This window comes from Tamandua tetradactyla, chromosome 10, assembly GCF_023851605.1.
Source record: "Tamandua tetradactyla isolate mTamTet1 chromosome 10, mTamTet1.pri, whole genome shotgun sequence".
Classification (NCBI taxonomy): Eukaryota; Metazoa; Chordata; class Mammalia; order Pilosa; family Myrmecophagidae; genus Tamandua; species Tamandua tetradactyla.
The window spans coordinates 71,657,106-71,683,192 of record NC_135336.1 but is presented as its reverse complement, the minus strand read 5'-3'; the positions used below and the strand labels follow the sequence as shown (position 1 = coordinate 71,683,192).

The following is a 26,087-nucleotide window of genomic DNA, read 5'->3' as shown; positions in this document are numbered from 1 at the left end:
TTTGGCCACTCAAGTAGCAATGGATATTCTGAATTGCCCATCATCAACTAAAGAAGTTGAATCAACAATCAAGATTCTTTTACCACAGAAAGCTTCTGATCTCAAACCTTCTTCTGGATACGGGAGAATTACACACCCACCCCAGGACACACATGAGATGTGGGTGCATTCACAGGTGGGACCCAGCCCAGAGTGAGGAGAGGAACCCCAGCAGCTCTGATGGGGCAGGCCTGGGGGGCAGCCTGCTTTCAGGGGTTTCCTCAAGGGAGCTCAGGGGCTGGGAGGATGCGGGTGTCAGGCCACTGACTCAGTGTCCAGCAGCTTGGCCCCCGGAGGAAGAGAGAGAAGGAGAAAGCAGGTTCTGCTCTCAGGGAGCTCATTGTTGGGTGGAAACACACATGCAGTCCACTCAGGAAGTGACCTTAGCATCTCCCCCAAGGTAAGTCCCCACCTGGTGGCAAACAGGGCCCGGAAGTAGATGTTCTTCTCCACTTGAAGATGAGAAAATTGAGGCTCAGTTCACAGCCAGACACCTACAGCCGGATCCCGAACCTCCATGAGCCTCATCTTCCATCCCTGAAGCTTCTCCAGTGGGAACAGTGACTGTCGTGGTGTGTACTGAGGATCAATGGGGAGCACCCCAGGAGGGAGGGGTCTCAGTCACTTCCTCAAGCAGAGTGTGCAGTGCCTGCAGCCCTCCCAGGCCATGTTCTCCATCACCCGAGGGAGGTGGACTGCCTGGTCCTCCACATCGGGTTCGCCCAGGGCAAGAACAAGGTCACGCATCACTCCCCCATCCCTTCCAGCACCTGCTCCCTGCAGGAACCCCAGCAGCAGCCAGCAGCCCAGGCCCTGCTCTTGGATGATAGTAGAGGCTCCAAACCTGTAATTCCCTGGAGTCAGCAGAGGTCAGTAAGGCAAGTGGGAGGGAAGTTCTCACGGTGTTCCCCAGGCCTGTTGCAAGCCAGACTTTGGAGCACCTTCCTTGGGCCTTATGTGCATACCCTCTGCCTGGTGGGCTGGGAGTCTGGTACCAGGAGCTCTGAATCCCCAAGAGGGCACTCCCAGATACCCTCTTCCCACAGCAACTCCAGACACTCCTATAAAATATAAACCTAGTCAAATGCAGCACAGCTCATCCACATGCACAGATGCTGTTCGCAGAGCCAGAAAGTTGAGGTGAATAGTAAGATGCCCCCGGCCCTGGAGAGCTGTAGTGAAATAGAAGAGAATGCTGGAGCAATCGACACACTAAGACCCATAAGGAAGTGTGTCTAAAGGTGCTCCTAAAGCTGCTTCAGAATCAGGAGCTGAGGCTGCAGATGTTTGTAGCTCTGGATTTGGGGTGATAGAAGACGTCTCTGTGGACCGAGCACCGGAGCTGGCTCTGACCCTCAGGTTGCTGCTGGAGCTGCCACTGACCACATTGGTGGAAGTGCCACAGGAGTTGCTTTCTGACCCGGGTTTATCACTGATGTTGCTTTAGCTCGGGAACTGACCCAAGGAGGGTCTACCTCTGGGGCAGGTGCTGACTATGTGCCAGCAACGGCTTTCACTTGGGAGCTGGGTCTCAGCTGGACTCGGTTCTACCTTATAGCTGATGTTGTCACAATCCTGAGATTTGCTGCCTTCAGCCCAGAAATTGGTGCTGTATATTGCCCTTGCGTGCGAGAGGTACTACTGGAGTTTCAGGAAGTCTCTTTTTCTTGAGCTGAACCTAGCTGAACCTCAGGAGTTGGAGCTAAAGCTGCTGCCTGAGCTGGCTTTGGCTTTTGAGTTGGCTCTATCTGAGATCTTTGTGCTAAGGTTGAGCTGGAATTTTCTGCAGCCCTGTGGCTGGTGTTTGGCTGCTGCTGGTTCTAGGTTTAGAGGTGGTACTACAGGTGGTCAAGGAGACAGCTAAAGCTCTGAGCATCACACTGGCTCCTACTTTGGAGTTGCCTTTGCCACAGGAGAAATGTTCACCCACATGAGAACCTCCTAGGACAAAAGGGTCCCACTAGATTTGAGTCGTGCAAGCCAAAACTCCACCCCAAGATGCCTTCTTATACAGACGTCTACCCTATGATGTGTCTGAGCTTCCCCTTAGGTCTTGGTCCAATAGTGGTTCACTGCATCTCCACCCCATTATCCTCCTTTTGGTTCACTGTTATCCACCCCATCCTCCTGACCCTCTGGCTTGCCTTGCATTCAATCTTGAGGCTTGGAGAATGAGCAGATTTGGAGAGAGCAGAGCAGAATGACATAGCCACAGGAAGCAGAGTCCACAAGCCAGTGACCTTTGAAGATGCAGAAGGAAAATGCCTCCTGGGGAGCTTCATGAAGCAGGAAGCCAGGAGAAGAAGCTAGCAGATGACACCCTCTCTTCCATGTGTCCTTCCAGATGACAGAGGAACTCTGACTGTGTTCAGAATGTGCCCTTCCACTTGAGACAGAAACCCTGAACTTCATCAGCCTTCTTGAACCAAGGTATCTTTCCCTGGGTTCCTTAGATTGGACATTTCTATACACTTGGTTTCATTGGGACATTTACAGACCTTAGAACTGTAAACTAACAACTTATTAAATTCCACTTTTTAAAAGCCATTATGTTTCTGGAATATTGCATTCTGGCAGCTAGCAAAGTTGAACAAGGAATTTAATCCCTTTCTCCCCGACAAAGGGATTAGGCCTAGGCCCAATATCTTTGACTCCAAATTTGTGGCTCCCCTTTGATTTTATGTTTCATTTTTTTAAATTGGGGAAGCTGTTTAATATTGAAAAACTCCTTGCTTGCAAGTTTTATCCTTACAGGTTTTTTTTTAGGTCTTGATATGTACCATCGGTCTTTTTTTTTTTAAATTGTATATTGAGGTTTCAAGTACGCAGTAACTGAAGTATTTTAAGTATTTAACATTATTCTGACAACTTCAGTGTTGGTGGTAATTGCAAGTAATAAAATGTTTGTTTAAAGTAATAGCATATAGAAAGGAGAAAAAGAAAGTGTTTTTACTAAAAGGAAAAGATGAGTAGATTAAATGTAAATGGCTATTGCAGAAGAAGGAAAATATGGGGAAAAGCCTGAACAGATACAGTAGTTTCCAAAGGTTTGTGAAAAAGGAAATTATGGTGGAAGCTTGAAGCCTTGTTCTTGTTTCACAAAGTAGTGCCACCTATAACTGGTCTATGTGCACAAAACGGATTAAAAGGACAAGGCCTTTTCTGGGTATGTAAAAGCTTAAACCAAAACAGTCCCTGTTTTAGTTTGCTAAAGCTACCAGAATGCAATACACCAGAAATGGAACAGCGTTTAGAAGGGAATTTATTAGGTTGCAAGTTACAGATCTAAGGCCATGAAAATGTCCAAACTAAGGCATCCAGAGATTGTACCTTAATGTCAGAGAAAGGGCTGATGAATTTCATAGTCCCTGGGAACTTTTTCCTTCTGTATCTCCACAGATCTCTGGCTGTGTATGCTTTGTCGTCACTGTAGCTTTACAAAACTGTTCTGTATTAGTTAGGGTTCTCTAGAGAAACAGAATAAATAGGGAACACTTGTGAATATAAAATTTATAAAAGTGTCTCACGTTACCACAGGAACACAGAGTCCAAAATCCACAGGGCGAGCTGTGAAGCCGAGGACTCCGATGGAGGGTTTGGATGAACTCCGCAGGAGAGGCTCACCAGCAAAAGCAGGAATGGGGCCTGTCTCCTCTGAGTCCTCCTTAAAAGGCTTCCCGTGATTAGTTTAGCATCGCTAATTATAGAAGACACTCCCCTTAGGCTGATTACAAATGGAATCAGCTGTGGATGCAGCTGACATGATCATGACCTAATCCTATGAAATATCCTCATTGCAACAGACAGGCCAGTACTTGCCCAATCAGATAAACAGCTACCACAACTTGGCCAAGTTGACACGTGTCCCTAACCATGACAGTCCACCTCTTGTCAACTTGGCACCTATATATATATATATATCATATTAAACCATACTTAATTTTCAAATGAAAACAAATAAGCACACATTTTTTTTTCTTTTTACCTGACAATACTCAACTGTCCTGCATATAACTGGAAACACATTAAATCTCCCCAGAGTAGGGTACAAATCCTTGGGTGATATCCATTCTTAAGCTTGATATCTTACAACTTGAATAGTATAACATGAACAAAACAGCATTACAGTCCTCATTTCTATAACTGATCACTTGGTCGAAGTTCATATTTATCACTACCTTCTTCCACTACCCATTCCATGTTCCCTTTACCCTCAGCAAACACTTCAGCTGACCGTGGTACATTGCCTGGTGGGGTGACCCAAACCTTCATTCCTGAAGTTTCAGAGCTATTAGTAGTCCTGCCTGGATTGTGTTGTTGCAGTTTTCCATTGATTTTAATCACAGGGCATGGTAGTACTAATAAACACCCTAGGGGATCTCCTATATTCCAAGAAAACTCTTCTTTACCTCTATTATGTAGTTTCAGTCCCATTTCTTTCTGATAGTCAGGGTCAATTACCCCAGACATAATGTAATCCCCTTCTTGGCTTGTTGTTCCAGAGGCCTAAGTAGCCCAAAGTGACCAGGTGGCAATCTTAACTTCCAGTTCAGTGGAATCATTGTTGTTTCTCCTGGAGGAAGCACACCCCGTTTTGGAACTAAAGCCTGTAGACCAGCAGAACTCAGGGTAGCAGGTATAGGAAGCAAACATTTTCCTAGTCGATCCCTAGGAGTAATAGTGAGTGGTACCACACCCATATAGCGGACACTGATTCAGAGCATACACAGCTTCCTAGAGAACATTACCCCAGCCTTTCAAGCTTTTGCCACCTAGTTGGCATGGTAATTGAGTTTTCAAAAGGCCATTCCACCGTTCTACCAATCCAGCTGCTTCTGGATGATGGGGAACATGGTAAGACCAGAGAATTCCATGAGCATGCACCCGTTCCCGCACTTCATTTGCTGTGAAGTGTTTTCCTTGATCCGAAGCAATGCTATGCAGAATACCATGACGATGGATAAGGCATTCTGTAAGTCCATGGATGGTAGTTTTGGTAGAACCATTGCGTGCAAGGACAGCAAACCCATATGCAGAGTATGTGTCTTTTCCAGTTAGAACAAATCGCTGCCCCTTCCACGAAGGAAGTGGTCCAATATAATCAACCTGCCACCATGTAGCCAGCTCGTCACCTCGGGGAATGGTGTCATATCGGGGGCTGAGTGTGGGTCTTGCTGGTGGCAGATTGGGCACTCAGCAGTGGCCGTAGCCAGGTCAGCCTTGGTGAGTGGAAGTCCATGTTGCTGAGCCCATGCATAACCTCCATCCCTGCCACCATGACCACTTTGTTCATGAGCCCATTGGGCAATGACAGGAGTTGCTGGGGAAAGAGGCTGACTGGTATCCACAGAACAGGTCATCTTATCCACTTGATTATTAAAATCTTTCTTCTCCTGAAGTCACCCTCTGGTGTGCATTCACATGGGACACAAATATCTTCATGTTTTTAGCCCACTCAGAAAGGTCTATCCACGTGCTTCTTCCCCAGACCTCTCTGTCACCAATTTTCCAATTATGGTCTTTCCATGTCCCTGACCATCCAACCAAACCATTAGCAACAGCCTATGAGTCAGTATACAAATGCACCTCTGGCCAGTTTTCCTTCCATGCAAAATGAACAACCAGGTGCACTGCTCGAAGTTCTGCCCACTGGCAGGATTTCCCCTCACCACTGTCCTTCAAGGACACCGCAGAAAGGGGTTGTAATGCTGCAGCTCTCCACCTTCGGGTGGTACCTGCATATCGTGCTGAACCATCTGTAAACCAGGCCCGAGTTTTCTCTTCCTCAGTCAATTCACTGTAAGGAACTCCCCAAGAGGCCATAGCTCTGGTCTTGGAAAGAGAAGGTAATGTAGGAGCAGGAGTGGAAACCATGGGCATTTGTGCCACTTCTTCATGTAACTTACTTGTGCCTTCAGGACCTGCTCTGGCTCTATCTCGTATATACCATTTCCATTTTACAATAGAGTACTGCTGTGCATGCCCAACTTTATGGCTTGGTGGGTCAGACAACACCCAACCCATGATAGGCAACTCAGGTCTCATGGTAACTTGGTGGCCCATGGTGAAGCGTTCAGTCTCTACTAAGGCCCAGTAGCAGGCCAAAAGCTGTTTCTCAAAAGGAGAGTAGTTATCTGCAGCAGATGGTAAGGCTTTGCTCCAAAATTCTAAGGGTCTTCGTTGTGATTCTCCTATAGGGCCCTGCCAAAGGCTCCAGACAGCATCTCTATTTGCCACTGTCACTTCCAGCACCATTGGATCTGCTGGATCATATGGCCCAAGTGGCAGAGCAGCTTGCACAGCAGCCTGGACCTGTCGCAGAGCCTCCTCTTTTTCAGGCCCCCACTCAAAATTAGCAGCTTTTCTGGTCACTCGATAAATGGGCCAGTGTAGCACACCCAAATGAAGAATATATTGTCACCAAAATCCGAAAAGACCAACTAGGCATTGTGCCTCTTTTTTGGTTGTGGGAGGGGCCAGATGCAGCAATTTATCCTTCACCTTAGAAGGGACATCTCGACATGCCCCACACCACTGGACACCTAGAAATTTTACTGAGGTGAAAGGCCCCTGTATTTTTGTTGTATTTATCTCCCATCCTCTGACACGCAAATGCCTTACCAGTAAATCTAGAGTAGTTGCTACTTCTTGCTCACTAGGTTCAATCATGATATCATCAATATAATGGACCAGTGTGATATCTTGTGGGAGGGAGAAACGATCAAGGTCTCTGCGAACAAGATTATGACATAGGGCTGGAGAGTTGATATACCCCTGAGGTAGGACAGTGAAAGTATATTGCTAACCTTGCCAGCTGAAAGCAAACTGTTTCTGGTGGTCCTTACTAATAGTTATTGAGAAAAAAGCATTTGCCAGATCAATAGCTGCATACCAGGTACCAGGTGATGTATTGATTTGCTCAAGCAATGATACTACACCTGGAACAACAGCTGCAATTGGAGTTACCACCTGGTTGAGTTTATGATAATCCACTGTCATTCTCCAAGACCCATCTGTTTTCTGCACAGGCCACATAGGAGAGTTGTAGGGGGATGTGGTGGGAATCACCACCCCTGCATCTTTCAAGTCCTTAAGAGTGGCAGTAATCTCTGCAATCCCTCGAGGAATACGGTATTGCTTTTGATTTACTATTTTGCTAGTTAGGGGCAGTTCTAGTGGCTTCCACTTGGCCTTTCCCACCATAATAGCCCTCACTGCGCAAGTTAGAGAACCAACGTGCAGATTCTGCCAGTTGCTCAGTATGTCTATGCCAATTATACATTCCGGAACTGGGGAAATACCTACAGGATGGGTCCGGGGGCCCACTGGACCCACTGTGAGACGGACCTGAGCTAAAACTCCATTGATCACCTGGCCTCCATAAGCCCCCACTCTGACTGGTGGTCCAGAGTGACCTTTTGGGTCCCCTGGAATTAATGTCACTTCTGAACCAGTGTTTAATAATCCCCGAAATATCTGATCATTTTCTTTTCCCCAATGCACAGTTGCCGTGGTAAAAGGCCGTCGGTCTCCTTGGGTAAGACTTAGAGGAAGGTTAGCAGTATAAATTTGTGGCAGTGTAACAGGTTTCTCCCCCGTAGGGACCTGGCCTCCCCTTCATCCAAGGGGCTCAGGGTCTGTAAACTGTTTCAAGTCTGGAAACTGATTAAGGGGCCGTGACTCTGTGTTTTTGTAATTCAGGTTAGACTTCTGTTCCATTGACCTAGAACTCTTTTGTTTATACAGCTCCAACAAGAACTTAGTAGATTGCCCTTCTATTGTATTTCTAGGCACCCCATGATTTACTAGCCAATGCCACAAATCTCTGTGTGTCATATAATTTTGATGCCTCCTTTGAGTTTGTTGTCTATTATAATAGCTGCATCTACCCTGTCTTTGGTGATTAAGTGCTGCCACATGGCTTCTGCCAACTCGGGATCCTGTCATCCCCATTGTGTTTAAGGATTCCAGCTCAGTGACAGCAGTTCCTACAGTAATATCTGACCTACAGAGAAGTACAACCACAGAGCTCTTCAGGGATGATGGTGCTAGTCTCACAAATTTATTTCTCACTGTTCTGGTAAAAGGTGCATCCTCTGGACATTCCTGGGGTGTAAGAGCAGGCTTTGCATGATAAATCCACTCTAACATTCCAATCTCTCTAAGCATCTGGATCCCCTCATCTACAGTATACCAGGGCAGTTCTGGCATTTCAACCTCAGGTAATGTTGGCCACCTTTTGATCCATGTTTCAACCAACCACCCAAACAAGCTGTTAACACCTTTTCTAACCGCTCGAGCTATAACATTGAATGCAGAATCTCTGCTTAGTGGGCCCATATCAATAAATTCAGCCTGATCCAGCCTTATATTCCTCCCACCATTATCCCGCACTCTTAAAATCCATTGTCACACATATTCCCCTTATTTCTGTCTATATAAATTGGAAAACTCACACAGTTCTTTTGGAGTATAACATACCTCCTCATGTGTGATACTTTGTACCTCACCTTTAGGGGCCTGTTGGGACTTTAGTCTAGTTATAGGTCTAGAAGAAATGAGGGGTGGTGGGGGTGGGTCATGAAAAGAATTAGAAATATCTTCCAAGCCATTTGCTTCAGGGCTTTCATTTGCAGTTTCATCTGGTGAAACAGGATTAATAACTCTAGGGCTAATCCCTTCAGGAGGAGGTTGGGTGGCCAATTCCTCAAGGCAGGTTGGAGGTGGGGCGGCTATGTCCTCAGGGCAGACTATTACAGGGTTATCTAAAGAAGGCTCAGCATGGTCTAAGGTTTCAGCCTCACCCCCAACATCATTATCAATCCATATGTCACCATCCCATTTTTCAGGGTCCCACTCCTTTCCAATCAATGCCCTCACTTTAACGGCAGACACCATGCAAGACTGAGATTTCAGTTTATGTTGTAAAGTTGCTACTCTAACAATAAGATTCTGAGTCTGATTTTCAGAGATCTCAAGTCTACGGCTACAGGAAATAAGATTTTCCTTCAGGATACTCATAGAAACCTCTACATCTTTCAGACGGTGCTTAAGCTTCTTGTTTGAAGCCTTAAGCCCATCCCTTTCACCCTTTAATGTAGACAGTGTATCTAACAACAACCAACCAACATCTCTATAACTCTTATTTCTACAAAACTCTGTAAAGGTGTCAAAAACATTATCCCCCAGAGTCTGGCTTCGTACAAGCGAAGCATTAGGAGAATCGAATGATGATATTTTGACTATCTCCTTTGCCAACTCACTCCATGGATTGGGAGCGTCATTCTGATTACGGGAATCAAAGTCCTTAGTGTCTCTGAGTCCAGTCAGAGTAGAAAACCATTCATAAAAACCCATTTTTAAGATTCTGTTCCTTAAGAACCACTCCTGGTACCAAGATGTATTAGTTAGGGTTCTCTAGAGAAACAGAATCAACAGGGAACACTTGCAAATATAAAATTTATGAAAGTGTCTCACGTGACCGTAGGAACGCAGAGTCCAAAATCCACAGGGCAGGCTGCGAAGCCGATGACTCCAATGGATGGCCTGGATGAACTCCACAGGAGAGGCTCACCAGCCAAAGCAGGAATGCAACCTGTCTCCTCTGAGTCCTCCTTAAAAGGCTTCCCATGATTGGATTTAGCATCACTAATTGCAGAAGACACTCCCCTTTGGCTGATTACAAATGGAATCAGCTGTGGATGTAGCTGAGGTGATCATGACCTAATCCTATGAAATGTCCTCATTGCAACAGACAGGCCAGCGCTTGCCCAATCAGATGAACAGGTACCACAACTTGGCCAAGTTGGCACCTGTCCCTAACCATGACAATGGTTTATAAGGGGATGGGGTGGAAGTAGGGAACAGCAAGTTAAGGTTTAAAATGCACAGTGTTCCTATTTAGGATGATGTAAATGTTTTGATATTGGATGGTGGTGATGGTAGCACAACATTGTGAGCATATTAACAGAACTGAAATACTTATCCAAATGTGTTTAAAAGGGGAAATATTAGGTCAAATGTATGGTAAAAGAATTAAAATTTTAAAAATAATCCATAGAACTACACAGTGGACCCTAAATTAAACCATGAGCTATATTTAATAATAAAATTATTAAAATGTGCTTTCCTCAGTTGTAATAAGTGTACACATCAATACAAAGTGAATTATTTTGGATGGTATATGGGAATCCAGTATTTTATGCAGGATTGTTCAGTAACCCCACAACTTCTCTAATAAAAAACTAAATATATATATTTTTATATATGCATTCAAATGCAAAAATATTTCATTATACCCATTAGCATGAAATTATGAATGATTTTAATTTTTACTTCATATTTATGTATTTTCAAAATTTTCTGTGACTGACATGGCTTATTTTAAAAAGTAGACAGGCTAAATGTTAAATGAGGTATTTTTCTCCTTTAGGTTGACCTGATTTTAAATAAATATGATTCTTAAAGACATACTTTAAAATCCATTGGCAGGCCCTCTATGCTATACTTTGCAATGGGTTTCACTAATATAGAGAGCAAGGAAGTGATTGAGGACTTGATTAAAATTATGGTCTGTGGTACAAGCAAGACAAGTCGTGGAATGACAGTCTGTATTTGCCAATAGTGTGGAACTAGACAAATTACTTAACCTCTTCTTTTTCAGCTTCAGTCTCCTTAGTATAATTTTTATCTCATTTGGTGTCAGAAGTACCGAATTTGATACTGAATGTAAAATGCTGGGCACAGAACCTGGGATATTGTCAGTACTCAGGATATATTGTATTCTTTATTACATTCAAGGCCATATCTGAAATTTCTAAAGGTTAGGGCCCACCCAAGTTTGGAAACTACATATATTTGAAGTAAAGCCAGTGTGACTCATTATGAGGTTGTCTTTCCAGATATGCTTATCAACCTGGGAAAAGGTGTAACAAAAGGAATGACTGGACTTACTCAATGCCAAGAAGAAACAAGATTTGGGGGTTTTCATTAGAAAGTTGCTGAAGTAGTCTAGTTTGGAGAGGAAAGAAGTACAGCTAGGAAAGTGATCTGAAGTGGAGACCTCGGGGTCCGAAAAGAATGAATGTCTCAAGGAAATAAACCTTTATGAGGCATTGAAACAATCAGTCACCAGCTATCAATTCAAATATGCCTTTGCAGTGACATTCCTCTCTTGGCAACAAAATGTTACCCGTTAAAGGTGCATTTGGTTATCTTTTACTGGATATTAAGAGGGTCTTGTGGGAAATCCACGTGCAGAACTGTCACTTGGCATTGACAGCTTTATTCTCTATTGAACATGGCTATCACTTTTGTTTCCCAATAGTAGCTATAGTTGAATTTCTTTAGAAATTCTAAACTGATCATAATAATGACATTTTGAAGGAAAAGGACAGGTGTTGATTTCCACAGGAGGATCAAATCTATTTCCTGTTTATTTAGATAGTTTGATTGTATTAAATATGCACAGGCATATCTAGTCAGGGGCAGATCTCAGGATTTGACAGCATGGGGAAAATCACCAACTTTTTATTACGCCTTTCTTCCCAAGATGAGAGCTGATAGTAAATTGGATTTAGAAATACATTAGCAGAAGTAGCAAAGCCCCTTGCTAATTTGATTTATAAGAAACAAGTGTTGCATTGCTTTAGCATACATTGTATAACTTGGAAATCAACACTAGGGAAATTAAAAGCAAAGCAACAGAAGAAAAGACTATAGGATTTTCATGAGTTATTCCAAATCTACCATGTTACAGAGGAAAAAACTAGATTAAAGGAATTCAATGATTTTTTCCCAGCATTATCAGTAGAAGAAAAGCCAGAGCAAATCATTTCCTTGAATCCAGGACTCTTTGCACTGATTTGCAAGCGTGAGAGAGAAGCTTCATATCTGTTCACTTTTACATTAACAAATGGCAATGCAATTTATTTGTGATCATTTTTGTTGGGATCCTAAAGTTCTATGCCTGCAATTTAGAAAAAAAAAGAAACTTCCCAATATTTTCCAAAGAATTTCCTCATGCATTTTGCTAAATGCTGTTCTTTAATTCATTTATTCAACAAGTTTTAATTGACTACCTTCTGTGTTCAGACATTCTTGTGGGAGATAAAATATATTTAATCATTCCTGTTCTCACTAGAGTATAATTAGTGGGAGAAAGCAAGAAGAAACAAGTACACCAAATAATAACTACAAAATATACAGTGCTCTGAAGAAAATTATCAGATGCAAGATTTGAGAATAATCTATTAAGACAGCAGCACTTTTCCAGAGTAGTTGGAGAAGGCCCACTGAGCAGGTTGAATAAACGTGATGAATAAACTATGGCCTCCATAAGAATGGCCCGAGACTGGGTGGGCAATGGTGACTCAGTGTTAGAGTTCTCGCCTGCCATGCTGGAGACCTGGGTTCGATTCCCTGCCCATGCAGGAAAAAAAAAAAAAAAAAAAGAATGGCTGGAGACAAACCACTCCAAACAGAGGAAAAGCTGGGGCAGAAGCATAAATACTTCTCTGTTTGTTTATCCATTCTTTTCATGCTGTACAGTACTTGAAAACACATTAACCTGCTTGTGACTCATTATTGCTAAGCTGGTATTATTTAATTCTCCACTTAATGATTGTCTGAATCATTATTTGGTTTCCAAGGAGATGTGTTTGGGGTGAAATCCACATTTACCTTATTTGAATGAAGATTTATTGAGCCTCATTCCATGCATCTGTATTTGCTCTCTCTGTACATCTTGTGCATGATAGATTTGAAATTTTTCTTAAACTAATGTCAGTTTCTAGAGCACGGTCCTGCTGACTTTGAGATCAAACTTAATGATAGTCAATATTTATAGTACATTTATTAGGTATCAGATTCTATACTAAGCTATTAACATTTATTATCTAATTCAGTCCCTACAACCAAACCCATGTACTTTTGAGAAATGAAGTAACTTTAGAAGAATCATAAGACTGATTAACCAAGAGTTGATCAAAAACAGTTTTATCATCAAACTACCCAGAATGAAAGGAGACAGTTCACCCAAAGTCCAAGACTTGTTGCAGTATGTGTGCATGATAATATTAACAGAGTTGCAGGAAGATCATGTCAACAAAAAGTGTTGGGGATTGTTAGCATAGAATAGGGTTAAGAGAGAAATAAATTATTGTATTCTTCTTGTTTATTGTTTGGTATGCCACTCCACTTTTTACTTCTTACATGTGCTAAAATGCAAAATAAATAAAAAGTAATGCTAAATCTGTCTTTGGACATAAAATGTACAGAAATATAAGTAGTGATGAGTACAGAAAAAAAGGTGTCAGGGTATAGGAAAGGTATATGAATATGCTATGGAAGTTAAGTTGGTATCAAACCAAATACGATTGTCATATATTTAGTATATTAAATTTTATCAAAAATAGTATGTTAAATTTTAATACCATGGCAACAACAGAAAAATAGATGAAAAATATATCCAGATAGAAGACAGAAGGTACTCACTAAGGTAAAACACAAAATAAACAAATAAATATAAAACCAAGCATGAACAGAAGACTTGAGGGCCAAAAAAGATTTAAAACTTAGAGAAGCTACATTGGAAAATGGTAAAAGAAATCACTGCATTATCATTAATGATTTCAAATGTAAATGGATTAAACTCTTTAGTCAAAAGGCAGAGATTAGCAGAATGGATAAAAAAAAGTATGACCCAACTATATGCTGTCTGCAATAAACTTACCTTAAAATTCAGTGATGCAAGTACGTTGAAAGTGAAAGGATGAAAAAATAGATGTACTATGTGTGCTGGTTTGAAACTCTTGTGTACCCCAGAAAAGCCATCTTCTTTAATCCTAATCCAATATTTTTGGGTGGGATCTTTTTGATTGTTTTCATGGAGATGTGACCCACCCAATTGTGGGTGATACTTTTTAATTAGGTGGTTTCCATGGAGATGTGTCTCCACCCATTCAAAGTGAGGTTGCTTACTGGAGTCCTGTAAGAGGGAATCATTCTGGAAAAAGCTTTAAGCCCACACAGCCAGAGCCCTTTGGAGATACAGAAAGAAATGCTCCTGGGAAAGCATTATGAAATGAGGAGAGAAAGCTGGCAGATGGCGCCATGTGCCTTCCCGGATGACAGAGGTGTCCAGAAGCCAAAGACCCCACCAGATACCAGCTATATGCCTTCCCAGCTGACAAAGGTGTTCTATACCTATCAGCCCTTCTTAAGTGAGGATAACCTCTTGTTGGTACCTTAATTTGGACATTTTCACAGACTTAGAACTGTAAAGTTGCAATTTAATATATTCCCTTTATAAAAGCTGTTCTGTTTCTGGTATTTTGCATTCCAGCAGATTTAGCAAACTAAAGCACCATGCAAAGAAAAATCAAGAGAGATTTGAACTAAAAAAAAAGATGATAAGCAGATTCTATGAACTGTGCACCCATATATTAGATGACCTAGATGAATTGGACAAATTCTTAGAATCACACACACTTTCTCATTGTGTACACTCTGTTTTCAAAGATAGGGAATGTCCTATAAACTATCAACTTTTTTTTCTAAATTTTCCATAGTTTAGATGAATAGCCATTTATCCATTCAACAGGTATTTATTGTGTGACTGTGTTACAGGATAGAGACTGTGATGGTTCTGGAAAAGAAAGCAGAGGAAGAAAAATCCTGCCGATATAGAAATTTCAATGTAGTGTGTTTTGGGTAACAGACAATAAACACATAAATCATGAAATGCATTGATGTTTGATGATGATAAGTTTTATAGAAAAAACAAATGAAGGCAAGAGTGATAGCGATATGGGTGATGCAATTTATATAGGGTGGTCAGAGTAGGTGTCACTGAAAATTGTCCTCTACATAAATACGCGAGGGGAAAGATGGAGATTGGAATGTAGTTATCTGGTAACCTTCAAGTAAATGCTGGCATCAAAACTTCCAGTACCTTGGAAGAAACCAGTAAAAGCAGTGGAACACCTTTTCTGAGCAGTCTGCTTCACTAGAATTCTTTTTTCTTCTTTTTAATTTTTTTATTGTGAAATATATAGGCAAAAAGGTGATAAATTTCAAAGTACAATTTAACAAGCAGATATAGAGCAAATTTAAAAGCATGGTATGGGGTCACAAATCCACAGTTTCAGGTATTTCCTCCTAGATATTCTAAAATACTAGAGATTAACAAGAAATAGCAATATGGTGATTCAGTAGTCACAATCATTTGTTAAATCTTATCTTCTCTGCTACAACTCCTCCCTCGCATTTGATCCTTCTCCCAATCTTCAGGGCTATTCAGGCAGTGACCATTCTAACTTCTTTTTTCTCATTTTATTTTTAAATTTTTTACTGATTGTATTAGCTAGGGTTCTCTTGAGAAACAGAATCAACAGGGAACACTCGCAAATATAAAATTTATAAAAATGTCTCGTATGACCACAGGAACGCAGAGTCCAAAATCCACAGGGCAGGCTGTGAAGCCGAAGATTCCGATGGAGGGTCTGGATAAACTCCACAGGAGAGGCTCGCCAGCCGAAGCAGGAAGACTGTCTTTTCTGAATCCTCCTGAAAAGGCTTCCCATGTTTAGATTAAGCATCACTCATTGCAGAAGACACTTCCCTTTGGCTGATTACAAATGGAATCAGCTGTGGATGCAGCTGACCTGATAATGATCCAATTCTATGAAATGTGCTCATTGCAACAGATAGGCCAGCACTTGCCTAACCAGACAAACAGGTAACTTGTTTGGCCAAGTTGACACATGAATCTGACCATGACCTTGATATATAGTCCCTTACCATATAATCATCCAAAGGGTATAAGCAATGGTTCACAATACTCACTAAGATACTTGATGGCACAGAGGACAATACTCTGTGGCCACAAAGGACTTCAACTACTCTGATTCAAACAGAGATTCTCAACATTTGGATCTGAATGTGAAAAAGTTTTAGAAATATGTTAATTGGTTTATTTTACTTAAATTTATCTTTTAATGTAAGGACAATGGTGATACAATAAAACCTGTATCTAGTTAAGTCCAAAATAGCTCTCTAAATAAGTGTAAAATAAAACATGCAACAGATAAGAAAACTGTTGAATAGCTTGCTTAGCAGTATTTTTATTTCTTAGTGGTCCATGAAATAATGGTAAGTCTTACAATCATTGTGTCTTATTATTAGGAACAACTCATGGTGGAATGTAGCCATGGATATAAATTTCCAAAGCAGTCTTCTCATTAAAATTAAGTTACAAAAAGTCTAATATCTTTTAATTACATAGACATAGAAAAAAATAAAATCAGGTATATTTTAAAGCTCTTCAAAAAAGTTACAATATTCCAGTAGCCATGTTTCTTGACAATGATTGAATAATGATATAACTTTCACAATGTGACTGTGTGATAGTGAAAACCTTGTGTCTGATGCTCCTTTTATCTACCTTGTCAACAGATGAGTAGAACATGTGGAATAAAAATAAATAATATGGAGAACAAATGTTAAAATAAATTTAGTTTGAAATGCTAGTGATCAATGAAAGGGAGGGATAAGGGGTATGGTATGTATAAATTTTTTTTCCTGTTTTTGTTTTATTTCTTTTTCTGAATAGATGCAAATGTTCCAAGAAATGATCATGATGATGAATATGCAACTATGTGATGATATTTTGAATTACCGATTATATATGTACAACGGAATGCTCAAAATAGGAATGTTTGCATTTGTTACGTGTTTTTTGGTATTTAAAAAAATAAAAATAAAATAAAATAAAGTTACAATAGGTTGTACATAATTTTTATCTCATTCCTCACCCTTCTTTGGCCAATATTCTCAAGCTTAGAATCACAATGAATCTTTATTTATTAAAGAAAAAGGTGGTGCTTATGACATGAGAATACAGTCACTATTTTCCCACTGACATTGACTAAGATGGATTTATGGGCTAAGAATGAGCTATGGAAGGATGGGTTTTATGAATTTAGATTAATAAAATGGTGCATTAATGAACAGAGAGAACTCAGAAAAGACTTTTAGATTCTCTAAACACCATCAAAATGATTATCTACATTCAATTGTTGTAAATTCCTACAAAAATATAGACATGGTTTCTTTCCCCAAAGAGTAACTAAAATTGGGAATTAATTTAAGGATTACAGAATAAAAGAATTATTTTTCAAGTCTGGACAAAAAGGAAGGGATTACAAAAACATTCATTTAATATGTTCAATTTCTCTCCTTGGGGGTGCAAGAGTAGTTCAGTGGTAGAATTCTTGCCTGACATATGGGAGACCCGAGTTCGATTCCCAGCCCATGCACCTGGCCCCTACCAAAAAAAAAAAATCAATAAATGGTGCTGCAATAATGGGATACTCACATGGAAAAGCATTAAATGGGACCCTCACCAAGCAGCATGCAAAAAAAACTCTCCTTGAAATAGGTAAAGCAATCTAATTAAAGCTCAAATTATTTTGAACTTAACTAGTACAATATACTTATGCTCATATTGGAAATAATAACTATGCCCATGAATATATTAATCAATTTGCCTAAACATATTATGTCCCAACTTTATGAATCAAATGAACATTTGAATTATTTTCAAAAAAGAGCAAAGAAAAAAATCATCTGAAGCCCATCCTCCCATGAAAGCAACAACACGTGTGACTTTTCTATGCTCCAGCTTGCTCCATGAGTACCAGGATTGTATTTAGCTATAATTTCATCATGATTATGTTTTCCATTCTGCCTTTTACATATTCATAAATAGTTTTCCTTTGCTACATTTTCTTCATAATTATCTTTTAAAAATGAGTACCTAATATTCTACTGTGCTATTCTAGCATAATTTCATTAATGACGTAATGTCAATTCTTCAACATTTTAGATTATTTCCCGATTTTTACTATAGCTCCAGACCCTATAATAAACCTCGTTATGCCCAAAGTGTTCTTTTCCCTCTTCTTTGTATTATTTCTTTGAAATGAATTGCCAGGTATTACTAGTACAAAGGGCTTAAATATTTTAATGGCTGTTGCTAACTTTGGGCAACATTATCCAAAGTATATTACTAATTCTACTAAATTACATTGCCGTTAGGATGGTACTATTTACAAGTTGATTGATTGATTGCACCTAATTCTGCAACCATCCTGCAGCTTTATCGATCATACTGAGGTTGATGATGACAACACTATCAACAATAATAACTTAAGCTTATCTAGTCCAAAGTGTGCCAGGCACTATCCTTGTCACTTTAAATAGACTTTTAATGGAAAAGTATAGACTTTATATTCAAATGAGCTTGTACTTGATTACTTGCTCTACCACTAATTAACTCTGAGACCTTGGGAAGGTTACTTAACCTCTTTAAGATAAGCTTTCACAGTCTTTACAAGCAAATGTCACTTGCAAGATTTTTGAGAGGATTGATTTTTCCTAAGACTTGATTTTCCAAATATATACCTTTTTAAACTACCTGAAATTTATTTTTTAATATGTCAAAGTGTTGACGTCTAATATTTTTATCTAAATAGTTAATAATTTACAACATTGCTTGTTTAATATCCTTTTTACCAATATTTAATGATATGTATTTCATTATATCTAAATTATTAGTTACAATTTGATCTGTTTCTAAACTTTTTAGTTCTGATTTATATTTATAAAATCAGAACTTTTTTTTTTTTTTTACATTGGGAATCGAACCCGTGTCACTGGAATGGCAGGCAAGAATTCTGCCTGCAGATCCACCGTGTCCCCCCCTGTATTTGTATACTTTTATGACAATACAATAAAATTTTAATGATTATTGCTTCAAAATAGGCTTCATTGTTTGAAAGGCTCTATTTGTCAAACTCAAGTTTTTGTTTGTTTCACATTATGTCATAGTCTTGCAAAATATATTTTTACCAGAAAATTTTAGAATAATTTTGTGGGTTACAGAGTGAATGCTCATTGGCCAGATACGCTAAACCTGTATATTAACTTCAGGGGTATTAATATCTTTTTTATATAATTAGAATAAAATTGTTGATGCTTGTTAATGTTGTCTCAATATAGCACAGGTGTAGCAATCTCCATAAATGAGACTTACTAAGAAAGGACTAACTTTCAGTATTTCTATTGGAGACTGCTTGAAACTTACAAAACTGGGACAAAACATGTGCCTGACCATAGCTACAGAACTAACTAAAATATATTAATGTGGACTCCACATTTGAAATCTATAAGGAGCACATAATAAGGTACTTTTTACATTTAAATATAAAATTTGCAACTATATTTTAATTATCAAGAATAGAAATATTCTTCCTTGTCCTGAAAGTTTGGCTTGAGTCTCAGGGCCTCAAAGTTTTCCTTCCTTCTCCTCTGAATTCCTCCCTGGAATTAATATACAAACAAATTACCAAAATGTGTGACATACAACAACTGCTTTCTTTTAAGATTTTTTAAACTATATCCTGTTTCCACAGTAAATCAAAGTACCTTGAGAGAAGGGGCTGTTTTAATATTGGTTTCAGTGCCACAGCTCTGAGTACATACAAAGTAGTCATTAAATAGCTGTTGAATGAATGAAAAAAATGTTGTATTTTGAATTAGTAACAGAATTAATGAGCATTCAACAAAAAGCAAATTTCCCATCATGCCTCCAAATAATTTCCTGTTAAAAAAATTATGACAATTACCAAAACATCAGACATTTATCACCTGAAAATGTTTCAGTAGCCATTATACTGTACATATTTTGTAACAAAAAAAAGAATAGAAATATTGCTATGTTGAATGAGAATGTGTCATTCATAGAAATTAATGAGCAAATTAAGTCTGACTAATGAATTAAATCCTGATTTAATTGAAATCCATTTAAATTAATTAAATATACCCTGAGTGCCATGCTGTTTAAGTGGAAGATAATAACCGTGCTTATAAAGTTGATTTGCACAAAATATTTAAATAAGGAAAAAAAAAGGTAAATTTACCCTAAATGAATGATCCACGTTATGCAGAAATATTTTAATGTTTAAGATATGTGTTCACAGAGTTTAATTTGTTAAATAATAATGATAATTATTATTATTATTATTAGAATTTATATAGCACTTTCCATATGCCAGGCAAGTTCTTAGAGCTGTATTCATGTTTTTGCAGAAATACCTGTAAGGTAGAAAGTATTATTATCCCAATTTTATAGTTGAGGAAGCTGAGGCCCATAAAGAAAGTCTAAAAATTTTGTTCCAAATATAAAAGGCATTAAACCTGGGGTGTTTGTCTCCAGAGGCTATGCTTTCAATCATTTTGCTAAAAACAATTAAAACTTTTAAATATTAAACCTTACTTGAACTTTGCTTACCAAGTGCTTTTTTATTATCTATAACTTTGAAGGTTTTAATTAAAAGACTTACAAAATCTCTACTATTCATTTCAGCTGATAGGGAATTCCCTATAAAAGATCAAAAGAGGCTTAATTTTTCTTACTTAGAGTTAAAGGCTAACCCTAGAATAAAACAGTATGCAGAGTATGAGTTAAAAATAGAGTGTATTTTTTCAAGTGTCCTTGAAAATCAAGGACAACTCGTCAATTAAAAGTATAATATATGATTATAGATTATTACCTCATGCCCACACTTTTTTAATTAATTGCAAGCATATATTTATTTTATGATTTCCTAAAAACTATATCAGTAAAGGTCTAAAAGAGCTATAAAATATTGGCTTGATCTTCATTCTTTATACACCAAAATTAAGACGAGAAATAATATTCAGCTCTATCTAGAGGCAGGGGTGTCTGTCCATCCAACACTAACAGCTGCAAATACAACCTTCCTTTTAAAGAAGGGAAGGCTGTCTCGGCAGTGAGAAATCACAGGCCAGCCTGCAGGAATTCCCTGTAGCTATACATGTTACTTGTGCACCATCTGCTGGAAACTTTAGATAACAACCAAGTTGCTCCCCCAAAAGAGTCTCAGGCATCCCTGGTTTATCCTCCTGTGCTTAGAGAAAAGAAGGGTGCTTACTGGATACCTTTCTGTACTGTCTGCTGGTGTAAGTGTTGTCCAGTAAAAGGGCATTATTGAATGTCCCTGAGTATGAAATTATAGCGATAAAATATTTTTGAAATACACAGACCTGAGTTCAAAAATCGAGAAATAGTTTCTGATTTGGGGTGTGGGCATTGTGGTAAAGAGGATATTTGGTGGAAATCTCCTTGATACCTTTGAAAGCTCTCTTTACTTCCCACTAAAAATACTGTATAATGACTTCTACCCTATGTAATATTCAGAACCACTATGCAATATTGTTTTGGGGATATGGATTTATTTATATGAACATTGCAATTATATTTGTTAGAAAATAGATATATATGGAAAGAACAATTTCACCACTATCAACCACCTAGAAAAAGACACAAAAGGCATTGAATTAACAATGATAAACATAAATCAGGAGGTAAGATGTCACTGGTGAATGTAGAGTCCCACAGAACAAAGAGCATAAGCGAAGGGGCTTGAGTAAGAAAAGGCTCCCCACCTTTCCTTCCTCAGTGGAGGAGTTGAAGACAGGCCTATAGTTCAGGACCAAATGGGCAGGTAAACCTCTCTCCAGCAAACCACTGTAGGAAGAAAAGCCACATACAGCTTCCAACTTAAAAGCCTATAAGAAGCACAAACAGCTTTCCATTTATCTGTTTCTATTATCCCTGAGGGTCTCAGTACTTTGATCAGGTAATGTAAGCCTAAGCACTGGAAGAAATTTCCCTCCCTCCCTCTCTCTACTTTTCCCTCTCCCAACTCTCCTACCATGTCACCTCCTCTAGATTCTCCTGGTCAATAAAAATAGTTCCTCTGTAATAATTACTACTTTAAATATTAACCAACCACTTATGAATGGCTCATCTCCTTTAATGACAGGAACAACTCTATGATTCATTCATTCACTGAATATCCCTGATGTATCAGCTGTGTACAAGCCACATGTCCATGTGCTGAGGACAAGACTCTACCCTCATGAAGCTTACATTCTCATGGGGTGTGGTAGTTAGGTTCAGGTGTCAACTTGGCCAGGTGGAGGTGCCTAGTTCTATTGCTGTGGATATGAGCCAATGGCATGTGAACCTCATCTGTTGCTGATTACATCCACAGTCGGCTAGGAGGCATGCCTACTGCAATGAATGATGTTTGATTTAATTGGCTGGTGCTTAAATGTAAATGTAAATGTAGAGAGCTCAACACAGCACAGCCCAAGCAGCTCAGCATACCTCAGCTCAGCCCAGGCCTTTGGAAATGCAGAAAGGAATCACCTGGGGGAAAGACGTTGGAACCCAGAGGCCTGGAGAGGCCAGCAGAGATTATCCTGTGCCTTCCCATGTAAGAAAGAACCTCAGTTGAAAGTTAGCTGCCTTTCCTCTGAAGAACTATATGTTAACTAAATAAATCCCCTTTTACTGAAAACCAGTTCATCTCTGGTGTATTGCATTCCGGCAGCTAGCAAACTAGAACATGGGGTATGAGTGAAGGATGAAATGAAAGGCAAATAATGTGCAGTAAAGCAAATAAGATGGGTAATTGGGAGAGAGTGATTGGAAGGGGGTAGGGACAGGGTCTCTATTACTAAGGGTGTAAAGACAGGCCTCTTGTAGGCAATATAATTTGAGGATGAGAGGAATTCATCCTTTAATATATCTGTGATAACACTATTTGAGGCAGAAGAGACATCAAGTTTAAGTACTGAGAGAAGAATCATGTTTTTGAAGCAGAGCACGAGGGGGTGGAGAGCTTGCCAAATATCACAGAGCTTGTAAGGAATCATATAGCTTGGAAGGCGTGGAGTTTGGGATTCAGACCTAGATTTGTCTATTTTACGTACCTGTATTATATGATCGCCTCCTCCTCACCATCTTCCTTCTATCTCAAGCATCTAACTACCTCCTATAGTATAGTATTAAATAGTGTTAGAATGCATTCGAATTTAGAAGATTAGGTGATCTCCCAACAACAAAGATATATATATTCAATACAAAGTATCATTTATAAATGTTGCATAATTAAATGTTAGTCTTTAGACTCTTTTTCCCTTCTTTCTATTCTTTTCTTTATTTCACAATTGTACCTGGTATGTACAAAGAATTATACTAGTCACTTTATATAATGTATTTGCTGAAAAACATGCCTTCAAAATGCATGACTTTCTCAATTCGATACCGATGAGTCCAATCAATAATGGTGGAGAAGCTATGTTATTTTGCCCTCTTCTGGAAATTTTGATTATTACAATATAACAGGAAGAGAATATTTCAAAGCCCATTTCCTTTAAGATATGTTTTATTTTTTTGTTTTTCTCTTCATAAAGATAAGACATAATATAGTAGAAAAGTCAAACATGGGTGTCCCATTTACATGAAAATTAAAATATATCTATTTTAAATCTGCAAATGTGCATTTGGTACAGAGTAAATATTCAATAATGTTAGCCACTATCATTATTGTCCCCAAAAATATGACCCATAGTTTGTCTGAATGATAATAAGTTATCACTTGCTTGTGGATTTGGGACAGAGAATTTTTACTATTTGTCACGTTAACATATACGTACAGCTTAACATATACGTGTTAACATATACGTACAGCTTAAATGTATAACATTTATAAAAAAAATATTTTTTTTAATGGGAGATTCTCTGGAAAAATCCCATCTAGAGCAGAAAACCACTGATCCTAACTTGGGATGATGTCTCCTCACAGGAAGCAGCTGCCATGAACAGAACGAGGCTATTAGATTTAGGCAGTGTATCCTTTTCAGTTAGGGTTCAATCAAAGAGGCAGAACTACTTTGAGTGATATGGAATAAATAATTTATTATAGGGATTTCACTTAATGCAATTATAGGAGGTACAAAAAAGCCTATGAAAGGGTGTGCCTCCTAAGTAGCAGTGGACCTGAAATTACTGTAGATCAGCAGGTCTAATAGCTGGGAAAAAAGGCTGGGTAAAGTGCGGACAAACTGGAATCTGTAAGGTCAAATGGAACACTGAACAACAACCTGGAACCCACATCTGCTTCACGCTGTCTCCACCCTCAGCTGCACAAGTTACCTGCCCAAGGCTCTTAAGCCCTTGTCATAGAGCTGCTCAGGAGTCTAGCTCAGGGCTCAGAGAATGGAAGGGGGTGTTCCTGCAGGTGCTGGAGGAGCCATGGGCCCAGCTCCGGCTCGTGCCAGCGAGGGGAGCCAGGGGACCCGCAACAGCGCACATGAGTTGCCCTTTACCAGCCTTCAGAGCAGAGCGTAATGTCTGCGTTTCACTTCTGCTCCCCAACCTCACACCGAGTTAGCTTGTGACTAACCTTAACCTGGAAGCATAGAAAGAAGGGAATTCTGAGAATGTAGCCACAGTCATAGCTATGTTGAAAAAAATACAAAACCACCACAGTCCATCCCTTGTCCACTTGGCATCCCTACATATCTCTTCTAACATATCTAAACTTCTAAATAAAAACAATAGAAAACCATACTTCTGCCTAACTTCATCAAACTATCCTCCGTACAACTGAAAACTTGCTAACCCATTCCCCAAAAGAGGATACAAACTCTCAGATGACTATCAATTTTGAAGTGAGGTTCACTTTTCTGTTAGCTGAAATTTAAGATACTCTCTTTGGAATCTTCAAATCTTAAATACCAGTATATAAGGTTAGCTACTATTAACACAAATATTAGATGATAGAGTAAAGGAAGAGGAGAAATAAGGATTTCTTATTATATGCTAATATATTCATTTTGGATTAAGGAAAACATTCAGAATAAGTGCGGTTTTGTTTCTGTAACTGGTCGTGTGGCTATCACAGGTATTTATAAATTTCTTCTTCCATTTCCATATTTGGTTTGTCCTCAAAAAGAATATCGGTGGATCATGATTCCTTGCTGGGTGGGTGACTCAGCCTTCTTTTGTGAAGCATCTTGGCCTTTCCCAGTCCTGTCTCTACTGGAGTGTAGTTGTTTTTCACGAAGGTTTTATCACAGGACACGGGAATTCTGAGATACCCTGGGAAATTCCCACATTCTTGACATCTTTTTTTATTATTATTATTTTTTAACACCCTTTGTTACATTGGCAACCCGTTTCCTCTAGATAGTTCAGATGAATCATCCCAGACAAGGCATTAATGCCCTTCTTTGCCTGTTGATTTATGTGGCCAGGTGATAGCCTCAACTTCAGCTTAGCAAAATTTTATTACTGTATCCCCTGGTGGAAATATTCCTTCATTAGAAACCAAGATCGCTAAACTAGCAAAACCCAAAATGGTGAGGGTCATACAGTAACTACTCAATTCTGCCACTGCAATTCAAACGCAGCTGTGGACAATGGTGAAGGAAAGTGTGTGGTGGTGTTCCAATAAAACGTTGTTCACAACAGCCAACAGCAGACTGGATTTGGCCTGTGGCTCATCGTTTGCCAACCTCTGATGCATATGGTTTAAATCTTTAAACTGTTAAAAGACTTGCTTTATGACCAGTACAAGGTCGGCTTTTCTAATTATTCAGTGTTCTTTAAAAAATGACACATTCTGAAGTTGGTGTGATCATAGATACATGTTAGTTAGTCAGTTAGTTAGATAGATGATTGAGATAGTCTAATGTGATAACTGTACTATTCAATTCTTCTAAGTCCTTTATTGATTTGTGTGTCTGCTTGTTCTTTCAACTCATATAAAAGGTGTGTAATAGAGCTCTGAATGAGAGTTTGTCTATTTCTCCTTGTAGCTCTGGTAATTTTTTGCTCTGTTTTTTGAATACATGGTATTAGGTGCATAAAACTTCAAATTTGTGTCAAACTAGTGAGTTGAATCTTTTACTGTTTTCATGTGGCCCTTTTTATCACATGTAAATAATGTTTGTTTTAAAGTCTCTATTTCTTAATATTAATAGTTATACAAGTTTTTTTTCCTTTATGTTTTCAAGGTATATGATTTTCTATTCTATTATTTTCAACATTTCAATATCCTTTCCAGTAGTTGGTTTCTTATAAATAGCATATATTTGGACACTTTTAA

At 39.0% G+C, this 26,087-nt stretch overlaps 1 long non-coding RNA gene across 2 annotated transcripts in view; it reads left to right on the top strand.

Annotated features, from left to right (window-relative positions):
- The window catches only part of LOC143648529 (uncharacterized), a 97,062-nt gene that overhangs the window by 17,207 nt on the left and 53,768 nt on the right, over positions 1-26,087 (top strand). Inside the window, exon 3 of one of the 2 annotated variants that reach the window (XR_013158608.1) lies at positions 14,668-16,072. The exons of the other annotated variant lie outside the window; for it this stretch is intronic. This is a non-coding gene — a long non-coding RNA (uncharacterized LOC143648529). Of the gene's footprint in view, positions 1-14,667; positions 16,073-26,087 lie in introns of those variants that run through there. 2 annotated transcript variants of the gene reach the window in all.